The sequence below is a fragment of the Mixophyes fleayi genome, chromosome 8, assembly GCF_038048845.1.
Source record: "Mixophyes fleayi isolate aMixFle1 chromosome 8, aMixFle1.hap1, whole genome shotgun sequence".
Classification (NCBI taxonomy): domain Eukaryota; kingdom Metazoa; phylum Chordata; class Amphibia; order Anura; family Limnodynastidae; genus Mixophyes; species Mixophyes fleayi.
This window is the reverse complement of record NC_134409.1, coordinates 141,604,519-141,632,242: the sequence shown is the minus strand read 5'-3', so window position 1 is coordinate 141,632,242 and position 27,724 is coordinate 141,604,519. Positions and strand designations below refer to the sequence as shown.

General features: G+C 46.5%; 1 long non-coding RNA gene across 1 annotated transcript in view; it reads right to left on the bottom strand.

Moving 5' to 3' along the window:
- Positions 1–19,667: 19,667 nt before the first annotated feature.
- The window catches only part of LOC142099942 (uncharacterized), a 101,385-nt gene continuing 93,328 nt past the window's right edge, over positions 19,668–27,724 (bottom strand). The window contains exon 4 of the long non-coding RNA XR_012678639.1: positions 19,668–20,000. This is a non-coding gene — a long non-coding RNA (uncharacterized LOC142099942). The remainder of the gene's footprint in view (positions 20,001–27,724) is intronic.

Sequence of the window (27,724 nt, the reverse complement as noted above, 5' to 3'; positions counted from 1 at the left end):
CCTCACACCTCGCTGGAGACACGGGATACATAGTGTACAACTATTATGGCTACTGCGATACACAATTATTCTCTAGGTAAAACAGCTGATCCAGCACCTGAACCCCCCACAATGAGGGGGATCCTCACAGCCTCAGGAGTGTGAGTTCCTGAACAGACACCGATATTTCATTCATAATCTGATTGTTTTACCCCAATACATTAATTTATTTCACATAGATTTGGCAGGCAGTTACCTTAATTATCAGATGAAATAGTCTAGAAAATGTGTCGACATTTAAAACTAATTATGACACTTGCAAGCAGCAGCATGTCAACCTGATGGAAAAAGCAAAGGATTCTGGGAGCAGAAAGAGCGTTACCGTTGTAACATGAAACATAGTATTATCGTGTTAGGAGAAGTCTCTGTCTGTGGGAAATGTGATTAGGCCATTTACAAACCTATTAATATTGGTCAATGAATCAGTGCAAGAGAACATTTTAAAAACAAATAATTAAAAGTTACTTTTTGAGCAAAATTATGGCTGTAGTTATTTATTTATTATTACTTACAAGGTAACAATGTTTTATTCTAACTTTTCTGACAGTGTTTGTAGCTCAATGTTACATATAATAAAATAAATAAACCCTTTAACACTGCAGATCTACAATTCCTAACTGCATAGATCTATTTAGTCTTTTCAATGGTTCTTACACAGCCAACACCTCCCCTGTGATTTGTAGGGTCATTAATATTATTATTATAAACATTTATAATATAAATATAAATATAATTTAACATTAAAGTGCCAGCAAATTCCATACAATTGGGAACAAACACAGGAATAACACGAGACTTAGTATTAACAGACAGACAAAGTGATAAGACAGCGCTTCTCACAAGCTTACAATCTATAGGACAATCGGAATTCGATACATAAGGGTAAGTGTTACATATTACTTATTGGTCCAGCCAGATTACAGTGGGATAAAGGGCTTTGTGGGCTGTATGATTGGGTCACACTGTTGGTCTGGGGGTCAGACGGCTGATTGGGTGTAGAAGGCGAATACATGTAATTGTGGGTGAACTGATTAGGAGAGGGGGGTAATATAGCCAACAGAGGTCAAGAAGACGCTTTGGGCATTTGGTAAACTTCATTAACAGGATGAGCTTTCAGGGAACACTTGAAGGTTTGGAGGCTGAAGAAAGAGAGGATGTGATGAGAGTGGAAGAGACGTAGATCTTGTGCACAACGGAGTGTCGAGTCGGGAGATATTGTGAGACAAGTGAGGAAATGTATGTCGGTGCAGTTTTGTTGATGGCCTTGTATGTTAGTAGAAGAATTTTATATTGGATTCGTTGAAATACAGGCAACCAACGTACAGACTGACAGACCGGATCAGCAGAGGAAGAACATTTGGTTGACAGCCCGGTTAAGAACAGGATTGCAATAGTCAATGCTGGAGATTATACCTTTATGAATGAACGATTTGCAGGGCCTTGTGTGAGATTTGTGCATACTCAGGAGAAGTTTCTTAGACATAAGTAACAGGATTTAGATTTGGGGAACAAAGGACAGTTCTGAATCAGGGATGACACGTAGGCAGCAACTTTGGAGGGGGAGGAGGGTGTATTGTTGTGTTGTCCCCAGAGATAGAGATGTCAGGGAGGTATTTCTGTTGACTGGTGGGAATATTATTTACTCTGTTTTTGAAAGATTGAGTTTAATTTGACAAGAGGACCAGATGAAATGCCAGAAAGTCATCCGATAATGAGATACAACACGAGAGGTTCGGGAGGATAGATACATTTGGATCTCTTCTGTAGGGGATCTAATGCAGAGGGTGCAGGGAAGTAATTGAACAGGTTATTTGTCGGGGACAAGGATACTGTTTCATTTTGGATCTTGTCCTTGAAGTAGTAACCAAGATCCTGACAGTAACGGTGATCGGAGAGGTTAGAACACCAAGAGAGTTATTATTTTATTTCCCAGTGTGTTTATAACACACATACAGCAATAGATGCAGTAGTTATATGGATGCAATCTATGCACAGTCTGTATGTACGGTGTGTAGCGTATATATATATAAAAGAATATTCCAGGTCAGTGGATGGCTGAGATAAGGGCCCCATCCTGGTGCAGGATTAGGCTGTGATAGGCAGATCTGTGTATTGGTCACGAGCATCGCACCTCGTCAATGAGATGAAATAGACTTTACCTATTGGACCAGATAACGTGTGAAGCAGAAGTAGCAGCACAGAGTATCAGGGCCATGTAAAGTGGCTGTGCCCTCGGATGCCCGTCCTGTGGGTATAACAGGGGCATATTAAGCTGTCTCTGAGCTGACAATAGTATTGTGAGCTGTGTATCCCACAGAACAATGTAATGCTGGCATAACATCAGGAATATATATATTTCTCTGCATTAATTGCTATATTGCTGGAGGGGATCACAATATGCCACTGAGCTGTAATTAGCCACATTACAGGTTTGTTTACATTTTAGATGATTTTAGGTAACTGGGACAGGATTTTTTGTGTTTATTATGAAAGAAAATTCTATCAGCTTTTTGGCAAAGAGACACATAGGATCCCGAACACCCCGAATTAGAAAATGGGCAAGAAATCGCTGTGGTGACTTCTTCTCGTGGCTTCATGAGGAAACTCCAGACAAAACGGTTTTGAAGTTGACAGCCCAGAATTGTTTGCAAATCACTGTCACCGTTACCTTCTAGGGGTAAAGAAAAACACCATATACTTTGGGATCTTGTAAAAGGCAACACTAGAATGAGATATGATTAACATTATGGCAACAGATACAGGTAATAGGAACACAGATTGTGTCCCACAGAGCTTGCAATCCACTATCTCAGACACACGTATGGTAAAACATCTGGGTATTTTACAGGTAATATCCTGACCCCCAGGCTCTGACCTAATAATTAAAGGTCATCATGAGACTAAAGCATTCTGTGGAAACAGTGGGATCCAATAAATACACAATAAACTCAAAAATCAACAAATTAAATGGGATTGTTTATTTTTTTAAATATAAAAATTAATCAGAGATCAGAGAGATCCCCGAGGAGACACAAACGCATTTTCCTCACATATAATGTGTTCAATGATGTTCGTCAATCCTCTGTACATCAGTGATTAGCGCTGTAACTAGAGGATTATGGGAAATGGAGCAATGGAGTACAGCCAGGAGAACCTGTCACATCCGAGGGCTTTATGTATGTATTATTATTATTATTATTATTATTATTTATTTATAAGGCGCCACAAGGTTTCCGTAGCGCCGAACACAGTACAAACAATGGACAGTACAGGGAATAACAGTACAGAACAATAAACAACTAGTACCAAAACTTCAGAGGCTCCAGGCAAAGCAGATGTAATGGAGTAGGAGCAGAAGAGAAGGTAGGGAGACAGGAGGGAGATGGGCCCTGCTCATAAGAGCTTACATCCTAAAGGGAGGGGAAACAGACAGCCGGCACAAAGGGAGTCAGAGGAGGGGAGCAAGCGTGCACCCCAGCAGAGGAGGAGCAAGGGGATGGGAGCGAGCAAGGAGAGAGGGTTAGGTGGAAGGCTGGTACATGTATGTATGTATATATATATGTATGTGTGTATGTATGTATGAATGTATGTATGTGTGTATGTATTGTGGCAATGGGAGTGGTTTTCCACATGCCTCTAACAGTGGAATTAGCTATGGTGCTAACTGTCTGCAGGTAAAAGGCTGCAGACCAAGTTATATACAGGTGTAGCACTGTGCTTAAGTTCAGTAATGTACAGGTCAGAGACATGTTGTAAAGTAAATGTAAAAAAGTGATTTACTTGCATGTTTTAACGTGTCTGTATCCACAGAGCTGATAGGGGTGGATGTGCTGATTAGGCGTTACAGAGCACCTGAGGAGCCATCCTTTACAGACAAGGTGGGAGTGTCACCTGTCAGTCATCCAAGCCTGTGGGAGGAGACCTGTGTATTTACTCCTGAGTTGTGCTATTGTTAGGTGTGACTGATGCTGAACTAGGTGGCCAGTCAGTAGGGAGCTAGTCTGTGTCTAGTTAGTGTTTAGGGTCACCAGGAGGTGCAAGTAAAGCTATTGCTTGCTGGTGTCATCCTGACAGAAGTGTTATTTATTGTGATGCCATTAATAAATATGTTTGATTTAAAACAAGAAGTTTCGTGTTGCTGATGTCTACTGGGTATTCTTGCAACAGAAGGTGACAAAAGTGCCAGGAGAAAGGGGCGTTTTGTTACAAGAAGAGAAAACTCTGTCTTCCAGGTATGCTGAGGAACGTGACCAAGCAGTGGCCTTGACATCCACTCAGAGGAGTTTGGTGAACACCAAGGATGAGAGCGTCCAAGTGGGTAAACCCAAAATCAAGGGCCTAAAGGGGAACCCTGCTGCTAATTTAGGTCAAGCTGTAAGTGTGCCTGACAGGAGGTGCTTCAGGTGTGGAGAACTTGGTCACTATAAGGCCAGGTGCACTAGTCGCCAAAACCTAGTGGACTGTTCGGTTGGCCAGGCTGGGCCTGTCTTTTCTCGATGCTGTTGCCAGAGTTTCACTAGCGGTGGATCACCTTTATTTAAAGTGACAATGTGTTTGAACAACAAGATTGTACATGCAGTCGTGGACTCTGGGAGGGACATTACGCTGGTTTCCAATTCTGTCCTAGCTGGGGCCAATATCTCGTGGTTGCCCAAAATTAATGTGCGCTGCACACATGGTGTAGTCAGGAGATTAAAAGGAACTCTTTTGGCCATTAGTCTGAAAGGCCAAACTGTGAAGGTAGTTGCTGCTATAGCGCCCAAGCTGCCGTATCCAATTGTTCTGGGGCGAAACTTTCCACTCTATAAAGAGGTCCTCGGTGAGCAAATCCGGCAGGACATGCCGGTAATTGATTCACTGGTCGGAAGCCCGGTCTTAAAGGATCTGCTAAAAACACCGCAATGTCTGAACCTCAATCACTGGGAGCCGCCAGCCGGAATACTTTCGTGGGGGTCACGGCAGAACTTTCACAGAAAACTGGACAAATGGAATCAGCATTGGCGGGTGACATCTCAGATGTGCCCACCTTACCTGTTGGTGACAATATAGACTGGTCTGAATATCCCGAGTTATTATCTGTGCCAAACCTTGCACGTCAACAGAAAAATGATGTAGCTTTAAAGCGTATCTTTAATTTGACTAGTAATGTTGGGAATATACCAAAGCCTGTCAATTCGACAGACTGTGGGCCATTGTATATTGTTAAAAATAATGTGTTGTTTCATGTGACTACTGTTAAAGGGAGAAAAGTAGAACAGTTGGTAGTCCCACAAAACCATGTACCCTTAGTGCTAGGAGCTGCACACACACAGAAGAGTGGCAGACACTTAGGGGAAGGTAAAATGAGGGAGAGAGTTCTACGCAGGTATTACTGGCCCGGAGTCTATGTGGCAGTAAAAAGGTTTTGTAGGGCTTGTCTGGAGTGCCAGAAGGCCTCTCCCGCTGTAACAGTACAACCACAATCAGAAGGAGCTCATAGACGTCCTAGTAAGAAAATAAGGGGTCATGAGTGGAGAAAGAGACAGGATGGGCTGTTTCAGAACCAGGGTTCTCAGGTGTCAAGAAGAGAAGGTCCCAATGAGTACACTTGTGGGTGTGATTGTGAGGACATTTAAAGACACAATAGAACCTTCCTTGTCTCAGGCTATAAAATGTCAGGTGGACAAAATGGTCGCAGAGGCTCTCTTCCATAGAGATGCGCTCCTCGCGAGGTCCGCGCCACCTTACATGGTGACGCTAGGGGAAGGGATATGTGGCAATAGTGGAATTAGCTATGGTGCTAACTGTCTGCAGGTAAAAGGCTGCACACCAAGTTATATACAGGTGTAGTACTGGGCTAAGTTCAGTAATGTACAGGTCAGAGACATGTTGTAAAGTAAAGTAATAAAATAATAAAGTTGTAAAGTAAAAAAGGTAATTTACTTGCATGCTTTAACGTGTCTGTATCCACAGAGCTGATAGGGGTGGCTGTGCTGATTAGGTGTTACAGAGCACCTGAGGAGCCATCCTTTACAGACAAGGTGGGAGTGTCGCCTGTCAGTCATCCAAGCCTGTGGGAGGAGACATCTGTATATAATCCTGAGTTGTGCTATTGTTAGGTGTGACTGACACTGAACTAGGTGGCCAGTCAGTAGGGAGCTGGGCTATGTCTAGTTAGTGTTTAGGGTCACCAGGAGGTGCAAGTAAAGCTATTGCTTGCTGGTGTCATCCTGACAGAAGTGTTATTTATTGTGATGCCAACAATAAATATGTTTGATTTAAAACAAGAAGTTTCGTGTTGCTGATGTCTACTGGGTATTCTTGCAACAGAAGGTGACAAAAGTGCCATGAGAAAGGGGCGTTTTGTTACAGTATATATGTATGTGTATGTATATATATATATATATATATATATGTATGTGTATATATGTGTGTGTATGTATATATGTATGTATGTGTGTATGTGTATATATATGTATGTATGTGTGTATGTATGTGTATATATGTGTGTATGTATATGTCTGTATGTATGTGTATATATGTGTGTATGTATATGTATGTATGTGTATATGTGTAGATAGATGTATGTATATATATATATATATATATATATATATATATATATATGTATTTTGTGATGTGTGTTACAGATTCTCTACGTCTCCTATAGATTTAGGGTAAAGTGGGTGTAACAGTGACAGGAGGATATATCACCTGGCTGATTGTTCTGGTGATGTCATTATGTGATGTCACCAGTTTGCTGAAGCCAGAGGGGAGCCGGGGTCTCAACACGCCAGAGGCCCAGCCGGAAACCCAAGCCCCCCCATGTGTAGTCGCTGGCACACGTACAGTACACGGATACATTTTATCAGTCAGAAAGGATGATGTCGCAGTCACCCAGCAGTCTAATAGTTAATACCACTTTCTAAGAAGTCATTTCCCACCCACTGATCCTGCCTGTAGGTCCCAGTATAGGGTATCGCGCCCCCTCCTACCCCCTCCCAGGATATGTACACTCAAGCACAGGGTGGGAATGTGGCTTTTATAATCACAGGTCCCTTTAAAAGTGTTTACAACAGTCAGTAAAATGTACTTACAGTCAGTAAAATGTACCTACAGTCAGTAAAATGAAACCAACCAATGAGCCGTTGCTACTAACCCCCCTCTAGGGCTGCTCCTTGGTGTGTAATACAGCAACGTGTCAGTAAGATTCCGTCCATCAGTAAATGTTTATAAAACTGTGTATATAAAGTCAGAATTCTCACTGACAACACAATTAGCTCCGGCTACAAATCACAGGCAAAGTCCTTTCCTAGCGTCTTACAGACTGTAATACGGCTCACGCAGCCGACTCCCCACATCGTTATAACGCTCAGGTACCTACGCATTTCACACTCAGGCTTCATCAGGTGGAATGATTATAATCAGAAATCACCCTCTTAGGTGTAAGACGTTCTTCCATAAAGAAACATTTACTTATATGTTGACACATTCTTCAAGTCAGCAGAAACGTGCGCAATCAGGAATCTGTCAATAACGCAGACCCGCGAGGGGACGCTCCATAATGTAAGTGCTGTATCCACTGGGAGGACGGATTAATATCCCATTGGAAGTATAGAGCCCAGCAGTCAATGCTGCAATATCCATTTAAAGGAATCCTATCAGAGTCATGTCAAGATGTTTGTCTGCAACATGAGGCTTGCAGGAGTCATTTTCTGCATCAATGAGGCTTGTATGTGAACATGGACGTTAGAAAGTAATTAAAGCATCTGCCAGTCAGAAATAATAAGAGATGAGCTGCTACTTATGTAGATGAACGGTGTTATCACTGACGGCATTATCAGACAGAGTTATCAGACTGCTGCACGGAATATGTCTGCCATTAGCTGGATGCAGAATATCACACACTTCTGTCTAAAGCTTTCTGTCATTCACTCAGCATCACCCTTCTCTCAGCGTCGCCCTTCTCTCAGCGTCGCCCTTCTCTCAGCGTCGTTCATCTCTCAGCGTCGTCCATCTCTCAGCGTCACCCTTCTCTCAGCGTCGCCCTTCTCTCAGCGTCGCCCTTCTCTCAGCGTCGTTCATCTCTCAGCGTCGTCCATCTCTCAGCGTCACCCTTCTCTCAGCGTCGCCCTTCTCTCAGCGTCGCTCTTCTCTCAGCGTCGTTCATCTCTCAGCGTCGTCCATCTCTCAGCGTCACCCTTCTCTCAGCGTCACCCTTCTCTCAGCGTCGTCCATCTCTCAGCGTCACCCTTCTCTCAGCATCACCCTTCTCTCAGCGTCGTCCATCTCTCAGCGTCACCCTTCTCTCAGCGTCGCCCCTCTCTCAGCGTCGCCCCTCTCTCAGCGTCACCCTTCTCTCAGCGTCGCCCTTCTCTCAGCGTCGCCCTCTGCTCTGCGTCGCCCTTCTCTCAGCGTCGTCCATCTCTCAGCGTCGCTCTTCTCTCAGCGTCGCCCCTCTCTCAGCGTCGCCCTTCTCTCAGCGTCGCCCTTCTCTCAGCGTCGCCCTTCTCTCAGCGTCGCCCTCTGCTCTGCGTCGCCCTTCTCTCAGCGTCGCCCTTCTCTCAGCGTCGCTCTTCTCTCAGCGTCGTTCATCTCTCAGCGTCGCCCTTCTCTCAGCGTCGTTCATCTCTCAGCGTCGTTCATCTCTCAGCGTCGTCCATCTCTCAGCGTCGCCCCTCTCTCAGCGTCACCCTTCTCTCAGCGTCACCCTCTGCTCTGCGTCGCCCTTCTCTCAGCGTCGTTCGTCTCTCAGCGTCGCCCGTCTCTCAGCGTCGCCCTTCTCTCAGCGTCGCCCTTCTCTCAGCGTCGCCCTTCTCTCAGTGTCACCCCTCTCTCAGCGTCGCCCTTCTCTCTGCGTCGCCCTTCTCTCAGCGTCGCTCTTCTCTCAGCATCGTTCATCTCTCAGCGTCGCCCCTCTCTCAGCGTCGCCCTTCTCTCAGCATCGTTCATCTCTCAGCGTCACCCTTCTCTCAGCATCACCCTTCTCTCAGCGTCGCCCCTCTCTCAGCGTCACCCTCCTCTCAGCGTCGCCCTTCTCTCAGCGTCGCCCTTCTCTCAGCGTCGCCCCTCTCTCAGCGTCACCCTCCTCTCAGCGTCACCCTTCTCTCAGCGTCGCCCTTTTCTCTGCGTCGCCCCTCTCTCAGCATCACCCTCCTCTCAGCATAGCCCTTCTCTCAGGGTCGCCCTTCTCTCAGCGTCACCCTTCTCTCAGCGTCGTCCATCTCTCAGCGTCGCCCTTCTCTCAGCGTCGCCCTTTTCTCTGCGTCGCCCCTCTCTCAGCATCACCCTCCTCTCAGCGTAGCCCTTCTCTCAGCGGCGTCCATCTCTCAGCGTCACCCTTCTCTCAGCGTCGCCCTTCTCTCAGCGTCGCCCTTTTCTCTGCGTCGCCCCTCTCTCAGCATCACCCTCCTCTCAGCGTAGCCCTTCTCTCAGGGTCGCCCTTCTCTCAGCGTCGTCCATCTCTCAGCGTCGTCCATCTCTTAGCGTCGCCCTTCTCTCAGCGTCGCCCTTCTCTCAGCGTCGCCCTCTGCTCAGCGTCGGCCCTCTCTCAGCGTCACCCTTCTCTCAGCGTCGCCCTCTGCTCAGCAGCGCCCTTTTCTCAGCGTCACCCTTCTCTCAGCGCCGCCCTTCTCTCAGCATCACCCTTCTCTCAGCATCACTCTCCTCTCAGCGTCACCCTTCTCTCTGCATCGCCCCTCTCTCAGCGTCGCCCTCCTCTCAGCGTCACCCTTTTCTCTGCATCGCCCCTCTCTCAGCGTCGCCCTTCTCTCTGTCGTCCTATTCTCTCAGCATCATCCATCTCTCAGCAATCGAAGTTGCATTAAATGTTAGTGCCATTCCAATTTGCACAGAGGTGTAAAGTTTCAACAATACGATCTTTCTGCTCCTCACTCTGCGTTTGGCTAGTTGGAATTAATTAATTCTTCTATGTGGTGCTGTTGGGTGTAAGAACCGAGACATCCAGATGGGACAAAACAGACAGGGGCAATTCTATGGGCCAAATCCCACAGGGAAATTCAAACATAAAAAAGTAACACAGAGAGTCCCAGTATCCCCTTTCATGATTACTTACAGATATATAGGATAAAGTGTATACAATGTGAGGGGCTGGGTGTACGGGCGTTGGACTTTGAAGTGACGTTTGTACTTTTTACATCATGCACATCCTCAGATTCATCCTCCCACCGCAGGGGGAGTTACACGGACCGGGGAGTGGCCATGCACTGTGAAATGCGCTAGCAGGTGAACAAATATTTACCAGTGCATTCTGCCATTTTTGCAATTTGTAAATGTGCAAACTGTCCCTATAATCCCCTTCCTTTAATGTACAGAGACTTAGTGCATCTAACATATTATATATTTAGAAATACACGGTGTGAAAAATGCTGCATTTATTCCCCAGCTATCAGTACGTTACCTCCGTTTCCCGCATCCTTCTATGTTTACATTAAGTGAGATATAACGTACCGGATGAAGGAAACTTCTATTACCTTCCTCGCACCAGAGCTTTTCATTTCTGCGCTAGTAAACCATAGGTTTTACTTTAAATTAACCCTTTCTCCCAGCTAACCTGACCTTGGAGCCACTGCCCCATAAACAAAGAGGAGACAATTTCAAGGTAATTAACCCTTCCCCTCCGACAGCTCAAGCTTGTCCGTGTGGCTCTATGAAGCAGCAAAGATTGATTTCATGGAGCTTATCCGGCTCTGGCAGCTCAGCGCTGAGGCCTATGATGTATGGTTACCATGGCAGCAGGAAGCGTTATGGCAGAATTATAGACATCCACAAGATCTCTACTGAGGACCGATATGGTAACCTCTTGTCTCGTTGGTCACCGGAGCTGTAACGTGATTGCAAACATTTCAGAAACAGATGATTGACAATTCAATATGGTACCTTGCTCTATGAGGTGGAAACGTTGCTTTCTGATTGGATGAAGACTGCAACCCAAGAAATGGTATGCATGATTAACTGCTGTGCAATGTTAGGAGCGCGGCAGGCGGGGCGCAGAGGCAATTAATGTACGTCCACAGAAATCATTTCCACCCACTCTCCAAGGAACCAAGATAATCGCTAAATTATAGCATTGACTGGCTAACTAAAGAAAGCTCTTTCTCATTAAGAAACCGTGAAGGAGCCTTAATACAAATACACAGGCATTGTCTAATTCAACACTGTGTTATTGTCATGTTCTTTATACACAGTGTAAAGGCGGCTATCACCTCCTTACAGGATAATAGTCACACCAAGGTCTGTTATCATAGTTACCCTTTGTAAACGTTCAGTACTGTACATCAGGGGAATTGTGTCACATACGGCTGATACTAAAGGTGTTTTCTGTGCTTATATTGACAAGTCGCAAATAAATAACCATAGCCAAGAATAGATACCAGAGTAAATAATACTGCTCTGTCTGGTGATTGAGGGTATGCAGAGAGCAGGAGGCATTTATGATGGACCAGTGCAGAGCACATTTGGCATCAAAGAAACCACCACATTCACAGAGCTTGCGACCGTGATGGAGGCGAGGAACCTGATCACATCGATGGAGGCAGCACGTAGTGAGGTGGCGGCAGCACGTTGTGTGGTGGTGGCAGTACGTAGTGAGGTGGCTGCAGCACGTAGTGGGGTGGTGACAGCACGTAGTGTGGTGGTGGCAGCACGTAGTGGGGTGGTGGCAGCACGTAGTGATGTGGTGCTGGCAGCACGTAGTGGGGTGGTGGCAGCACGTAGTGAGGTGGTGGCAGCACGTAGTGAGGTGGTGGCAGCACATTGTGTGGTGGTGGCAGCACATAGTGTGGTGGTGGCAGTACGTAGTGGGGTGGTGGCAGCACGTAGTGATGTGGTGCCGGCAGCACGTAGTGGGGTGGTGGCAGCACGTAGTGAGGTGGTGGCAACACGAAGTGTGGTGGTGGCAGCACATGATGTGGTGGTGGCAGCATGTAGTGGGGTGGTGGCAGCACGTGATGTGGTGGTGGCAGCGTGCCAGCTCTGGATTGTCTTATCTGTCAGTAACAACCTGGGAGATTGGTACTAATACCTGAAACTGATAACAGAGACATTTATACAGTTATGACACTGAGACCAGCGCTCTGTTAAGCTGATTGGGGCCTATCACAAAAAGAAATATCGGCGTGCTCCCAATGTTTTACATGGGAAATTCCTCTGTCTACGTAATGCTGTGGGCAAAGCAGGGGGTAGAAGCTGAGAAATCAGTCCTAGGCTCAAACACTGTTTCGTGGCCCCAGGACCCACAGATAGCTCGTCCTGTTTTTTTTCCCATAGTCACTCCAAAATGTGCATAAAATGACTTGTGCCACCGGTGTGTCTAGCTTGGTGTTTGGCACAAAAGTGTGAGGTCAGCTGACCCCATTCTTATAATGCTGACGCCGGTCATGGTGTAGGTACTTGTAGTTGTCCTATACCCGATACATCGCTTCATTATCTGGCACAGAAGCACCTCACCTCGTCTTCAGAAGGCATTACATTTCCGGACAAATCCATTGGTTTCTTTATTTCACTATCCAATGTAGGAACCTCTCTATATTTCACAAATTAGGGGGAAGATATTTGACATCTTAAAAAGCCTAACCCCTTTTATTTTTTTTACTTTAAAATGAAGATGCCCCGTTATTTTAGCATTGGGGGTGGAGGTGGTGAGGTCTGAGTCCCCTCCTCACACAGGACCAGCAGACAATAGCAGACGCACCTTCTTCGGACTTTCCCCTTCCAAATGAGAGTGTCCCCTGTTCTGGTCCCGGAATAGAGAGACTAAGGACCCCGATTCCAGGCATTGTCAGAGCAGGCACGTGCTGTAATATATTATAGGGATGTATATTACGTAGGAGAATGCTATATATTGTGTGGGAGTATATTATATTATGTAGTATTGTATGTTGTACGAGCCATTCAGGTCCTCCCCTATCTACATACACAAATATAGCCATAGATCTATTCCAGGACAGTATTGATGCCTTCCCTGTGTTACAATCTGCATTCTAACAGGAAAGGACACTAGTACAATAATGATTTATATAATAAACCTCTCTTAATTAAACACTAATCACATGTACTACTGCCAGATGCTCATCTAAGACACAATTAAAGGAAATATTCTTATTTCTTCATATAAATGCCAGAACGTCTGGCACTTTACATCAATGATATGAAAAATTAAAAATAACCCAACTGATCTGTGTTTTCCCATGAAAGGGGGTCTGGACTGGGCTGTAGGGGGGGGACCTCTGCAGCGTCCCTGCAAACATGGGGGCTCTCCGGTCTGTTCCCATGACCTTGACGTCTGAAGTGCAGTTTATCAGCCGGAAGATTAGCGGCTGGTGAGAGAGGGGCGAGTGTGGACAAAGTGTTCTGTATACAGAGAGAGGTTCGCCAGTCATATCTAATACAGGGGTGGAGGACGGGTTTTATTATCAGTATTTTTAGTTTTTGTATTTTGGAATTAACTTTTCATGTTTTAAAATGTTAGTTTTAAGGATTTAGTTAAGAAAGTTATTTGGTCATAAGAATAAATATTTCACTGTATACATTGTATCAGAATAATGTTCTAGAAGCTCCCTGTCCACAATACAGCAAAGCCCCAATACTCACACACCCCTCACAGACTCACCCAGTCACACCCACTTGCCCACAAAGCCTTTGTAGTAGTCCAAACCACTGTTGGAGTACGAGGATCTGGACAGTTCTGCCACAACAGGGACTACAGGAAGGTTCGGGTAATCTGCTTGGACATTACTGACTGTACCCATCCAATGGATCCACACACAATATCCAATCTGCAGTGTAATTACAGCTTTAGACCCACTGTATTCCTCAATTTGCGCAGGGGAATCTAGATTACTACGGGGCACGTAGGTAGGTGGACAGACTGTGGCATTGTGGAGCTGCACTTTGCACAGACAGAGGGAGGAGTGCAGAGTAACTCACCAGCGTGTGATCATTGTGACATATCCAGAGATGTGAACCTGTCCTTTATGTTGTGACCTGATAAAGTGATTTTTTTTCCCCAGTGTCACCAATGCAGTCATCAGAATCACATTACTTTCCACAATTAGCATCATACCAGCAGTCAAAACTCCAGACTGATTGCACCCTGCTCGCTATATCACTATTATACTAGTGGTGACATCTGTAGACTGGTCCAGTAGTGAGTGCACCCTGCTCACTATATCACTATTATACTAGTGGTGACATCTGTAGACTGGTCCAGTAGTGAGTGCACCCTGCTCGCTATATCACTATTATACTAGTGGTGACATCTGTAGACTGGCCCAGTAGTGAGTGCACCCTGCTCGCTATATCACTATTATACCAGTGGTGACATCTGCAGACTGGTCCAGTAGTGAGTGCACCCTGCTCGCTATATCACTATTACACCAGTGGTGACATCTGCAGACTGGTCCAGTAGTGAGTGCACCCTGCTCGCTATATCACTATTATACTAGTGGTGACATCTGTAGACTGGTCCAGTAGTGAGTGCACCCTGCTCGCTATATCACTATTATACCAGTGGTGACATCTGTAGACTGGCCCAGTAGTGAGTGCACCCTGCTCGCTATATCACTATTACACCAGTGGTGACATCTGCAGACTGGTCCAGTAGTGAGTGCACCCTGCTCGCTATATCACTATTATACTAGTGGTGACATCTGTAGACTGGTCCAGTAGTGAGTGCACCCTGCTCGCTATATCACTATTATACCAGTGGTGACATCTGTAGACTGGCCCAGTAGTGAGTGCACCCTGCTCGCTATATCACTATTATACCAGTGGTGACATCTGTAGACTGGCCCAGTAGTGAGTGCACCCTGCTCGCTATATCACTATTGAACCAGTGGTGACATCTGCAGACTGGTCCAGTAGTGAGTGCACCCTGCTCACTATATCACTATTATACCAGTGGTGACATCTGTAGACTGGCCCAGTAGTGAGTGCACCCTGCTCGCTATATCACTATTGAACCAGTGGTGACATCTGCAGACTGGTCCAGTAGTGAGTGCACCCTGCTCACTATATCACTATTATACCAGTGGTGACATCTGTAGACTGGTCCAGTAGTGGGTGCACCCTGCTCGCTATATCACTATTGAACCAGTGGTGACATCTGCAGACTGGTCCAGTAGTGAGTGCACCCTGCTCACTATATCACTATTATACCAGTGGTGACATCTGTAGACTGGCCCAGTAGTGAGTGCACCCTGCTCGCTATATCACTATTGAACCAGTGGTGACATCTGCAGACTGGTCCAGTAGTGAGTGCACCCTGCTCACTATATCACTATTATACCAGTGGTGACATCTGTAGACTGGCCCAGTAGTGAGTGCACCCTGCTCGCTATATCACTATTGAACCAGTGGTGACATCTGCAGACTGGTCCAGTAGTGAGTGCACCCTGCTCACTATATCACTATTATACCAGTGGTGACATCTGCAGACTGGTCCAGTAGTGGGTGCACCCTGCTCACTGTATCACTATTATACCAGTGGTGACATCTGTAGACTGGCCCAGTAGTGAGTGCACCCTGCTCACTATATCACTATTACACCAGTGGTGACATCTGCAGACTGGTCCAGTAGTGGGTGCACCCTGCTCACTATATCACTATTACACCAGTGGTGACATCTGCAGACTGGCCCAGTAGTGGGTGCACCCTGCTCACTATATCACTATTACACCAGTGGTGACATCTGTAGACTGGCCCAGTAGTGAGTGCACCCTGCTCACTATATCACTATTACACCAGTGGTGACATCTGCAGACTGGCCCAGTAGTGAGTGCACCCTGCTCACTATATCACTATTACACCAGTGGTGACATCTGCAGACTGGCCCAGTAGTGAGTGCACCCTGCTCACTATATCACTATTACACCAGTGGTGACATCTGCAGACTGGCCCAGTAGTGAGTGCACCCTGCTCACTATATCACTATTACACCAGTGGTGACATCTGCAGACTGGCCCAGTAGTGAGTGCACCCTGCTCACTATATCACTATTACACCAGTGGTGACATCTGCAGACTGGCCCAGTAGTGAGTGCACCCTGCTCACTATATCACTATTATACCAGTGGTGACATCTGCAGACTGGCCCAGTAGTGAGTGCACCCTGCTCACTATATCACTATTACACCAGTGGTGACATCTGCAGACTGGTCCAGTAGTGAGTGCACCCTGCTCACTATATCACTATTATACCAGTGGTGACATCTGCAGACTGGTCTAGTAGTGAGTGCACCCTGCTCACTATATCACTATTATACCAGTGGTGACATCTGCAGACTGGTCCAGTAGTGAGTGCACCCTGCTCACTATATCACTATTATACCAGTGGTGACATCTGTAGACTGGCCCAGTAGTGAGTGCACCCTGCTCACTATATCACTATTATACCAGTGGTGACATCTGCAGACTGGTCCAGTAGTGGGTGCACCCTGCTCACTATATCACTATTACACCAGTGGTGACATCTGCAGACTGGCCCAGTAGTGGGTGCACCCTGCTCACTATATCACTATTACACCAGTGGTGACATCTGTAAACTGGCCCAGTAGTGAGTGCACCCTGCTCACTATATCACTATTACACCAGTGGTGACATCTGCAGACTGGCCCAGTAGTGAGTGCACCCTGCTCACTATATCACTATTACACCAGTGGTGACATCTGCAGACTGGTCCAGTAGTGGGTGCACCCTGCTCACTATATCACTATTACACCAGTGGTGACATCTGCAGACTGGCCCAGTAGTGAGTGCACTCTGCTCACTATATCACTATTACACCAGTGGTGACATCTGCAGACTGGCCCAGTAGTGAGTGCACCCTGCTCACTATATCACTATTACACCAGTGGTGACATCTGCAGACTGGTCCAGTAGTGGGTGCACCCTGCTCACTATATCACTATTACACCAGTGGTGACATCTGCAGACTGGCCCAGTAGTGAGTGCACTCTGCTCACTATATCACTATTACACCAGTGGTGACATCTGCAGACTGGTCCAGTAGTGAGTGCACCCTGCTCACTATATCACTATTATACCAGTGGTGACATCTGCAGACTGGTCCAGTAGTGAGTGCACCCTGCTCGCTATATCACTATTATACCAGTGGTGACATCTGTAGACTGGTCCAGTAGTGAGTGCACCCTGCTTACTATATCACTATTATACCAGTGGTGACATCTGTAGACTGGCCCAGTAGTGAGTGCACCCTGCTTACTATATCACTATTATACCAGTGGTGACATCTGTAGACTGGCCCAGTAGTGAGTGCACCCTGCTCGCTATATCACTATTATACCAGTGGTGACATCTGTAGACTGGCCCAGTAGTGAGTGCACCCTGCTCACTATATCACTATTACACCAGTGGTGACATCTGTAGACTGGTCCAGTAGTGGGTGCACCCTGCTCGCTATATCACTATTATACCAGTGGTGACATCTGTAGACTGGTCCAGTAGTGAGTGCACCCTGCTCACTATATCACTATTACACCAGTGGTGACATCTGTAGACTGGCCCAGTAGTGGGTGCACCCTGCTCACTATATCACTATTATACCAGTGGTGACATCTGTAGACTGGCCCAGTAGTGAGTGCACCCTGCTCACTATATCACTATTATACCAGTGGTGACATCTGTAGACTGGCCCAGTAGTGGGTGCACCCTGCTCACTATATCACTATTACACCAGTGGTGACATCTGTAGACTGGCCCAGTAGTGGGTGCACCCTGCTCACTATATCACTATTATACCAGTGGTGACATCTATAGACTGGTCCAGTAGTGGGTGCACCCTGCTCACTATATCACTATTATACCAGTGGTGACATCTGCAGACTGGTCCAGTAGTGAGTGCACCCTGCTCACTGTATCACTATTACACCAGTGGCGACATCTGTAGACTGGCCCAGAAGTGAGTGCACCCTGCTCACTATATCACTATTACACCAGTGGTGACATCTGTAGACTGGCCCAGTAGTGAGTGCACCCTGCTCACTATATCACTATTATACCAGTGGTGACATCTATAGACTGGTCCAGTAGTGGGTGCACCCTGCTCACTATATCACTATTATACCAGTGGTGACATCTGCAGACTGGTCCAGTAGTGAGTGCACCCTGCTCGCTATATCACTATTATACCAGTGGTGACATCTATAGACTGGTCCAGTAGTGGGTGCACCCTGCTCACTATATCACTATTACACCAGTGGCGACATCTGTAGACTGGCCCAGAAGTGAGTGCACCCTGCTCACTATATCACTATTATACCACGGCTTCTGCATTTGAGAAAAAAAATATGACTGAGAGATAAACTTTGCTCTCAGTGAAAACAGCAGCTACCAGGTAATTATCACCTCCACATCATTCAGTCATTTCAGGATGTTACTCTGAGTTGCCCCTGGCAGCGTTTAACCCCTTCCTGTGAGGCTCTGTGTACGGTGATGGTCCTGGTTGCAGAGGAAGGGGGGTCATGGCTCCTACACCCCTCTCAGGGTAACTCCCAGGGTCTGATTACAGAGATAATTGTTTCCTCACCTGGAGACTTGCGGTGACAGGATCCCAGCACATTCCACACATCCCCCATCCCAGACACTACAGACAGAGGCCATTCATCCAGGTGATGCCCCCCAGACCTGTCTCCCATTCCACACATAAAGATCAGCAACGTTTGTTTTACCCAAGCTGGACATTGTGTGACACGTATGATCTCCGTGTCTGTGCAGAGCTGGACACGTATGATCTCCGTGTCTGTGCAGAGCTGGACACGTATGATCTCCTTGTCTGTGCAGAGCTGGACACGTATGATCTCCGTGTCTGTGCAGAGCTGGACACGTATGATCTCTGTGTCACCCTCCGTCATCGCAGTGACAGTCACCCTACACTTATAATGATAGATAGGGGACCCGGTCAGCATCCTACAGCTCTGCATATAAAACAGGGACATTTACAGTCATTTCCTAAGAGAAGATACTATACAAACAGCATAATAATAATAATATAATAATATTACACTTGTTTTGCAAATTCTTCACTATCTCCATCCAAGATGTCTGTGGACTCCACAATACACAGAACTAGGGTGTGTAAGGGCAGCTACAGAACTAGGGTGTGTAAGGGCAGCTACAGAACTAGGGTGTGTAAGGGCAGCTACAGAACTAGGGTGTGTAAGGGCAGCTACAGAACTAGGGTGTGAGGGTAACCACAGAAATAGTAGGGCAGAGAGGGAGCACAGGTATAAAGTACTCCCTGGGGGCCCAGATGGTAATCATGTTAAACAGGGCAGGGGAATGGTACTTCCAAGAGCCCTAGATACCCCTCATATCTTACCATATGTTTAATCAGGGTAGACTGGGTGTGTGACATCATAGCCCAGCGCCACCCTCCTGGCGTATCAATGCCAGCAGATTCACAGGTAAGAAGCTGGCACCCTCCATGGCAGTGGTTGGCGCACAGTGGGTGGGCGCTGCAAGGAATATAAAACACTGTACTCGCCTAGGGTGGCCTAATGCCAGCGCCAGCACTGCCTCGCCCCTGCTGGCAGCCAATAAGCTGGTGGGGTGGGGGGTGTTCAATGCAATTTCCTGGGCAGCTGGCACTCATGGGAAAAAGAAAAACCCCAACACAGTGCCATGACGTCTCTTATTCAATGGTTTAGATCCCCCTGATATTATGGTGCTCTAGGCGGCCGCCTGAGTTTGCCAGATGGTAGCACCGGTCCTGCTTGTCGATGTTTCCTAAACGCCAGTTCTCCCGTCCTGTTTTGAAACCATTGAATACAGCACAAAATGAATAAACTTCCCAGTAAAACAAGTCTAGGTCATGTTAACGTACCACACATAAGACGCATCCTAAATCACAGCTACGTGTTAGGACCTGTAGGATCACGATGCTCCAATACGTTTGTGGTATTCAGAAAACCTTCAGTCCTAGGAGCATCTCAGGGGATGGGGAACCTGTATCAACAGAAAGTTAAACAAAGCTGACTCTTCTCACAGAGGAAGTTAAACATTTGCAGTCAGCGATGTCATATGCAAAATATTTTCTTGGCACAGAAGAATTTAGTTAAACAAGTGAATAACAATGTGACTTTTATCACTTATCTGCGCCTCAGAACATTTCCATTTGACATTGCTGAACATTTTATCTCCCAAGTCCCCCAAAAAATATTGTAGTGATTTATTGAAGTCCGGAGCTCACATGACGAACATTTCAATTACAAGCTGAGTCAACAACCTCTGTTTATTCAGATTCCATATTTACTCTCCATAGACCTTATCAGGGGATCTCCTACATATAATTGTCCTGTCCCTGTACAATGCCTCTGTCTGATTCGGAGACTGCAGCAGACACGGGGGAGGGTGGGGGGGGTGGGGTATTTTATCATCATCAGAAACTTCATTAAGTCAAAAAGGGTCATTTACAAAAGGGCAAACAGTCCTTTGTGATGACACGTGATTTTGTGGGGGGGGGTAAATGCACCTGTTTTTTATGGGTAGTGCTTGGATTTGTGAAGCTTTGCAATTTTTTGGCGGCATCCATGATCATTACAGATTTGGGGTATGAATAGACCTACTTATGGGGATTGGAGAAATTGCATTTGGGGCCGTCTCCCTGTTTTGCTCACAGCATTTTTTCAAGGTCTGGAATTTCCTAGACAGTCTGGAGGAGCCAGTAATCATATCCCGTATTATTGGGGTGCGCTGGGCACCTTCCCGATGCACTTTTATGGGAAAGAACATTTTCTGCCAATGTAATAAAACATTCAAACACCTAGTGATACATACATAATAAATGTCCCCTCACTCTCATAATTAATATAAGAATTACAAGTGTTCATAGGACGGCCTTCTGTTTTCCCTTTCCACCCTGCGCATTTCTATTCTGCGAATGTTTAGTGTGTGGGGGCATACTTATATATGCCAGGGTGTGGGCACATACCTATGAATGCCCAGGGTGTGGGCACATACCTATGAATGCCCAGGGTGTGGGCACATACCTATGAATGCCCAGGGTGTGGGCACATACCTATGAATGCCCATGGTGTGGGCACATACCTATGAATGCCCAGGGTGTGGGCACATACCTATGAATGACCAGGGTGTGGGCACATACCTATGAATGCCCAGGGTGTGGGCACATACCTATGAATGCCCATGGTGTGGGCACATACCTATGAATGACCAGGGTGTGGGCACATACCTATGAATGCCCAGGGTGTGGGCACATACCTATGAGTGTGGCAGCATACCTATTGTGAAGATACAAGGTTTTCTGGACCAATTCTACCCACTTCACTCTGGCTAGCCACCCACGGGTGCCATGAGTGCGGGCATATCATCCCACCCAGCTGGAGTGGAGCTTTATGCTGCCCCGTGTCATAAGATGAGACAACAATAAAACTGGGCCACTCCTGTGCACACATACATGGTAGGAGAGTTGTAGGCCACCATCCCTTGGGTGCCTTGTCCACCCACAAATGCCAAACTGCAAATAGTCCCTTGGCAGGTAATCTGTTTGTGGAGGTCACGTTCCCCTCCCCCATATACCCAAATGAAGACTGCCTAGGAGCAGGAAAACTTTGGGGCTCCTTGTCCGGTTGTTTCCGCAAAGATCCAATCTTTCCTCCCCCATATGCTCAAGTGACAACTGCCCAGTGTCAGGAAAACTTTGGGGGTTCTTGTTCGTGTCCTTCTCCTAAAGATCAAATCCCCCCTTCCCCAAACATTCAAGGGACAACGGTCACGTGGCAGGCAAACTTGGGAGCTCCATTAATTCTTTGCTGCTGGGGATTCCTCTGTCCCCCTTCCAAACCACATGTGGGTGCCTCTGTATGTATGTTGGAGTGCATCTCCTATCCCCTGCTACCACATCTAACTGTTGCACTTCTTCCCTCGCCTCTGGCACATCAGTGAATCCTCATTGGCTATAAAAAGTATATGCTCTAATCCACATTTTGTGGAAAACGAGGGACAGGATGGTTACAGTGTTATCAAACTCGCTTCATCACACCTATGAATACCCGGGGTGTGGCAGCATACCTATGAATACCCGGGGTGTGGCAGCATACCTATGAATACCCGGGGTGTGGCTGCATACCTATGAATACCCGGGGTGTGGCAGCATACCTATGAATACCCGGGGTGTGGCCTCATACCTATGAATGCCCAGGGTGTGGCAGCATACCTATGAATACCCGGGGTGTGGCCTCATACCTATGAATGCCCAGGGTGTGGCAGCATACCTATGAATACCCGGGGTGTGGCTGCATACCTATGAATGCCCAGGGTGTGGCCGCATGCCTATGAATACCCGGGGTGTGGCCTCATACCTATGAATGCCCGGGGTGTGGCTGCATACCTATGAATGCCCGGGGTGTGGCAGCATACCTATGAATACCCGGGGTGTGGCTGCATACCTATGAATGCCCGGGGTGTGGCCTCATACCTATGAATGCCCAGGGTGTGGCAGCATACCTATGAATGCCCGGGGTGTGGCTGCATACCTATGAATACCCGGGGTGTGGCTGCATACCTATGAATGCCCAGGGTGTGGCCGCATGCCTATGAATACCCGGGGTGTGGCAGCATACCTATGAATGCCCAGGGTGTGGCAGCATACCTATGAATGCCCGGGGTGTGGCTGCATACCTATGAATGCCCAGGGTGTGGCCTCATACCTATGAATGCCCGGGGTGTGGCTGCATACCTATGAATGCTCAGGGTGTGGCCTCATACCTATGAATACCCGGGGTGTGGCAGCATACCTATGAATGCCCGGGGTGTGGCTGCATACCTATGAATGCCCGGGTGTGGCTGCATACCTATGAATGGCCGGGGTGTGGCCTCATACCTATGAATGGCCGGGGTGTGGCTGCATACCTATGAAAACCCGGGTGTGCCCGCATACCTATGAATGCCCAGGGTGTGGCCGCATGCCTATGAATACCCGGGGTGTGGCAGCATACCTATGAATGCCCAGGGTGTGGCAGCATACCTATGAATGCCCGGGGTGTGGCTGCATACCTATGAATGCCCAGGGTGTGGCCTCATACCTATGAATGCCCCGGGTGTGGCTGCATACCTATGAATGCCCGGGTGTGGCTGCATACCTATGAATGCCCGGGGTGTGGCTGCATATCTATGAATACCCGGGTGTGGCCTCATACCTATGAATGGCCGGGGTGTGGCCTCATACCTATGAATGCCCGGGGTGTGGCCGCATGCCTATGAATGCCCAGGGTGTGGCCGCATGCCTATGAATGCCCAGGGTGTGGCAGCATACCTATGAATGCCCGGGGTGTGGCAGCATACCTATGAATGCCCGGGGTGTGGCTGCATACCTATGAATGGCCGGGGTGTGACCTCATATCTATGAATGGCCGGGGTGTGGCCGCATACCTATGACTGTGCTATAATGTAGCCATGATTGTTGTATTCAGCATATTGAGCGCAGTACACAACATTTCACGAACTTCTGTCATATGTATTTTTTACATATTTTAAGTGAAATAAAGTATATTTTTCAATAGAAAGAAATGATCTTCCAGAAATAAGATTCTTTTGTCGGTAAAGAATTTTAATTTGTTACATATCGGAAGTGGCCTCAGTTGTGCGTGTTTTGCATTCAGAGACAAAGTGATTTTAATGGACCCCCAGCCGCAATGTTTCTTAATTTTGAAATATTCTCTATAGTAAAAATGCTGTTTTGTGAATGTATAGCCAGGAACGCGCCTCTGCTCTCAGTTTCCTGGAGAATAGTAGATTTTTTTAGCATTTAAAAATTCTTCTCTGACAGAGGACAATTCTCTTCATTTTCTGGGATACAAAGGAACAAACCATATGAAATCTTCAGTAATTATAAAACATTGGCTGTGTACTGAGGCTTCACGCTTGGAACGTACAGAAATTACAGAGTAATGTTGTGCTGGAAGGGAGTAAGATAATCAGTGAGGAATTGGAAAGAGTCTGCAGTTCTCTCTTACCAGGGAGCGTGGTGGGCATTGTCTGCTGCTAGGGCACAATCTCCGGGGTCTCAGGAGTGCAATGATATATGAAATCATAATCATTATGGGACCTGAAGAAGGAAGACCTAGAGAATGGGACATGATTAGTCTCCCATCAACTCTGGGTCTGTTCATAAAAGGAACCCCGATCATGGTGATGAGGCTGATTTTTTATAATCGTTTATTACTGATCTCCCTCTTCGCCCACCACGCGGTGGTATTATTTGAAGTCACTCTGCTTTCAGCTGCCACACACTTCCTAAAAATCCAAGGAGGGCAAAAGATGATCACTGGTCCTTACTCCCCTTCACTGTAACCTCCACTTATTGATCAGTCCAGTAGAAACCATAACCTCTAGCTAGTCCTGACATCCAGGTCTACAATCTCTCCTCCAGTTAGGGGTGGTGGGTGCAGACAGGCTCCACCGCAAACCCCCATGATTATAGTCAGCTGAATGGACAGCCAGCCCCGCCTTCATAACGCAGTTCCCTTTGCACCTATTCTGGTGAATGATGCTCATATTCACCTATGAGTGGAAGTGTCTACTAGTCCTGCACTCCCTGCTTTCTATCACGTTACTGTCTCCAATAACTTCTTGTGACAGCATCAGAATTTGGTATAAGCTCTTACTACTACTACTACGTGTTATGTCCTGGGGGCATATGAATACCACTGAGCTTATCTCTGTGGGAAAGGTGAAGACCACGATTAATCGGTTCTAGGGGTTTTATCCTAATTATCCTGAAGTTGGCCTCACATGTGCACAGAATTTTATCCGGTTCCCATGCTGCAGGGCAATGCTCCATCTTGTGGCTCCCAATTGGCGACTCTTATTTTCTAGGGGCTGGATCAAGACTCGGGTGTTGCCTATCTCCATCTGGGACCCGCTGCTGGTGGCGACTCTAGACTGTACATGCACATAATATATGTATATATGTATATATGTGTATGTATATATATATTGTACATGCATACTAAGGGGAAACATGACTTGTGACTGAGAGGAGAGTGGGTGCTAGCAGGAGTAACCTGCCTGGTACCCACCTCAGCTTGAACAGAGTAAAATGTATCTGGGCCACAGTCAATTTATTGTGGGAAACGAGGTACAGCAATGGCCGGGTGAGTTTCATCCCTCGTTTCACCACAAGGACACAATAAGCAAAGGTCTTGGACTATGTGTGATATGAGGACCTTCAGAGAGGTCACAATCAGTATTGTCCCATCCACAACATGTGAGTCACATCCACTGGTTTTCCCTCATACCCCATGTGTTGTGTTCATTAGTGTCCCCTCAGCTCCCTGTGTCACATTTATTATGGCGTGGGAAGCGTCAGAGTTCAGGCTATTTGTGGACACCTCATCTTCTCATAGTTTATGGATAAAAATATCAGGGTCACTTAGTTCAGAACCCCAAATCCATGTTCCTGGCTTTCCACTATTAATGTCACTTATGTATGTCCTCTGTGGTTTACGGCTATAGGGCGTGGTCACCTGACGAGAGAGATTCACCCCATGGTAAGCTCCCTCACTGGTAAAATATCCACAATGGCAGCTCTGTCCTCCTCACAAAAGCATCTACACGGATTCCTAGACGAAGTCCTTAGAACCGGGCTTGTGGTGGTCTCACCTACAGCAGCCCACTTTCCCTTACAACTGAACACTCCAACCAGTTCTCAGTTACAAGTGCATCGAGTGTCTTTTCTTTTCTTATCATTGTGCTGTTGACGGCTGTGTTCCATCATTACCTCTGATGGCTTTTTGCAAAATTGTGATTTCCTAAACTAAAACTGTTATCTTTCATTTCCTTTTGAATCCTGCTTCTTAGCTGTTATTATTATTTTTATTCAATTATTTATCATTCTGTATGTGGAATAAGCAGAGAAATGGTCATCTTGTAGGAGAGATGATTTATACTTACTGTAATAGCAGAATGCATGTACGGACGCTGACTATTATTCACACTCACATAATGATAAACTGATAAACCATAAATTGGAATTGGTCCATCAGTTTAGTTGTTTTTATCCTAAAGGCTGCCAATGTATTATTCTACATGACCATAATCCGATCAGCTCTGATTGGGTAGAATGGAAAATGTGCTGAATGACTCAAACTGAGATGAGTCAAATTGTGGCAAAATGTCACATGCATAGAGTTTTGCAGTGGAACAAGTGTGACGCAGAGGCGTGACGCAGAGACGTGACGCAGAGGCGTGACGCAGAGGCGTGACGTTCCAGCAATAAAAGCTTTGAGTTGACTTATGATTGAGCGTCTTTGTAATTTTGCATTTTGTGGATGAGCAGAGCAGAGTGACAACATTTAATTCATTCTGCTGGGTTGGGTGGGACTTGGACACAAGTCCAAGCTCTGAAAAACTTTGATGGAATCAGTTTAATACTTTGAACAGTTCCAACAGTTTCGCTCATCTCCAGTTGTTGTTGTCATTGCCTACTAGAAAGGTGGATAGAGGAAGGACACTATATTATGTGGAGGTTCAGCTGACCCCTAACCATACATATCTATCCCTCCATATCCTGTCACTAGAAGAGTAAGATATCGGATGCTCAAAGGTTTAGGTCATTTATGAATATTTAGCTGCAGCTCCGGTGTTTTATATCTTCGGCAATGTATATACCCCCAGCATGTGGCAGACAAACTGACCACAGATCTACCAAACAATCATGTCAGCAGAAATGAGCAAAAACGGTGGAAATCAAGAATTCAGGAATTTGTGGATTCTGAGCGGTTAAAGATGAAACAAAACACAAGAAGTCTGGTGCTACTGACACTAATAACTAAACATGGTCCCGCACGCCAATGTCCACCCTCATTTGGATCTCGTTATAGACAAACATTTCTATGTAACACACAAAGCCTCCTGCCCATACAGATGGGTCCAGAGTGAGTGGGTCACCTCTGTAGCGGAGGTAGCACTGACAACTTGCACAATCACAGTGGATGGTAGTGAAAGTCCTTATTGCGATGAGCGCAAATTAGGTGTTAGTCTAATGTGTAGCTGGAACGTCCGATCTTCAACCCAGCAGCCCCAGGTTCTTGTGGGTGCCTCAGACTACTGCTACCTGCATAAGTAACCCTCTACCTGCAGAAGTAACCCTCTACCTGCAGAAGTAACCTTCTATATTGCATAACCCCTCACATAAGGAGTTATATCTAGTTATTACGATGACCAACACCTCTTCTGACGCAGCTTGGTCGTTGGAAAGTGTATGTCCTTGTCTGCTGGCTGCTTCTCGCCAATCAGGCTCAGTCTAACAGATCCAAATATCCAGCCAATGAGAAACCAGGACACATTCTGTGTCTGAAGAACAAAAACATATATGTAATTAAAGTGCCAGCAGGTAATAATTACATAAGAAGATCTACGAATTGCAGTAGACCAACCTGTTGTTACTATACCAGATAATAAGCCTGAAATACAAAGAGTAAAAGAGCTGAGACATAGCCGCCAAACCCTTGTTGGTGCTGCCGTGAGCACCAATTGGTGCAAGATATGCAAACGTCATGGGTTTGGGGAAGAAGGTAGCAACGTTTGTGGAGGAATAGAAAAGAGCTGACGAGAAGAGTTGGGCAGAGTGAGGATGTTCCTGGTTAGTGCGGAGAAGAAGCAGATGTTGGCCGGGTTATGAGATGACGGGTGTGGGGCATTCCTTGCTG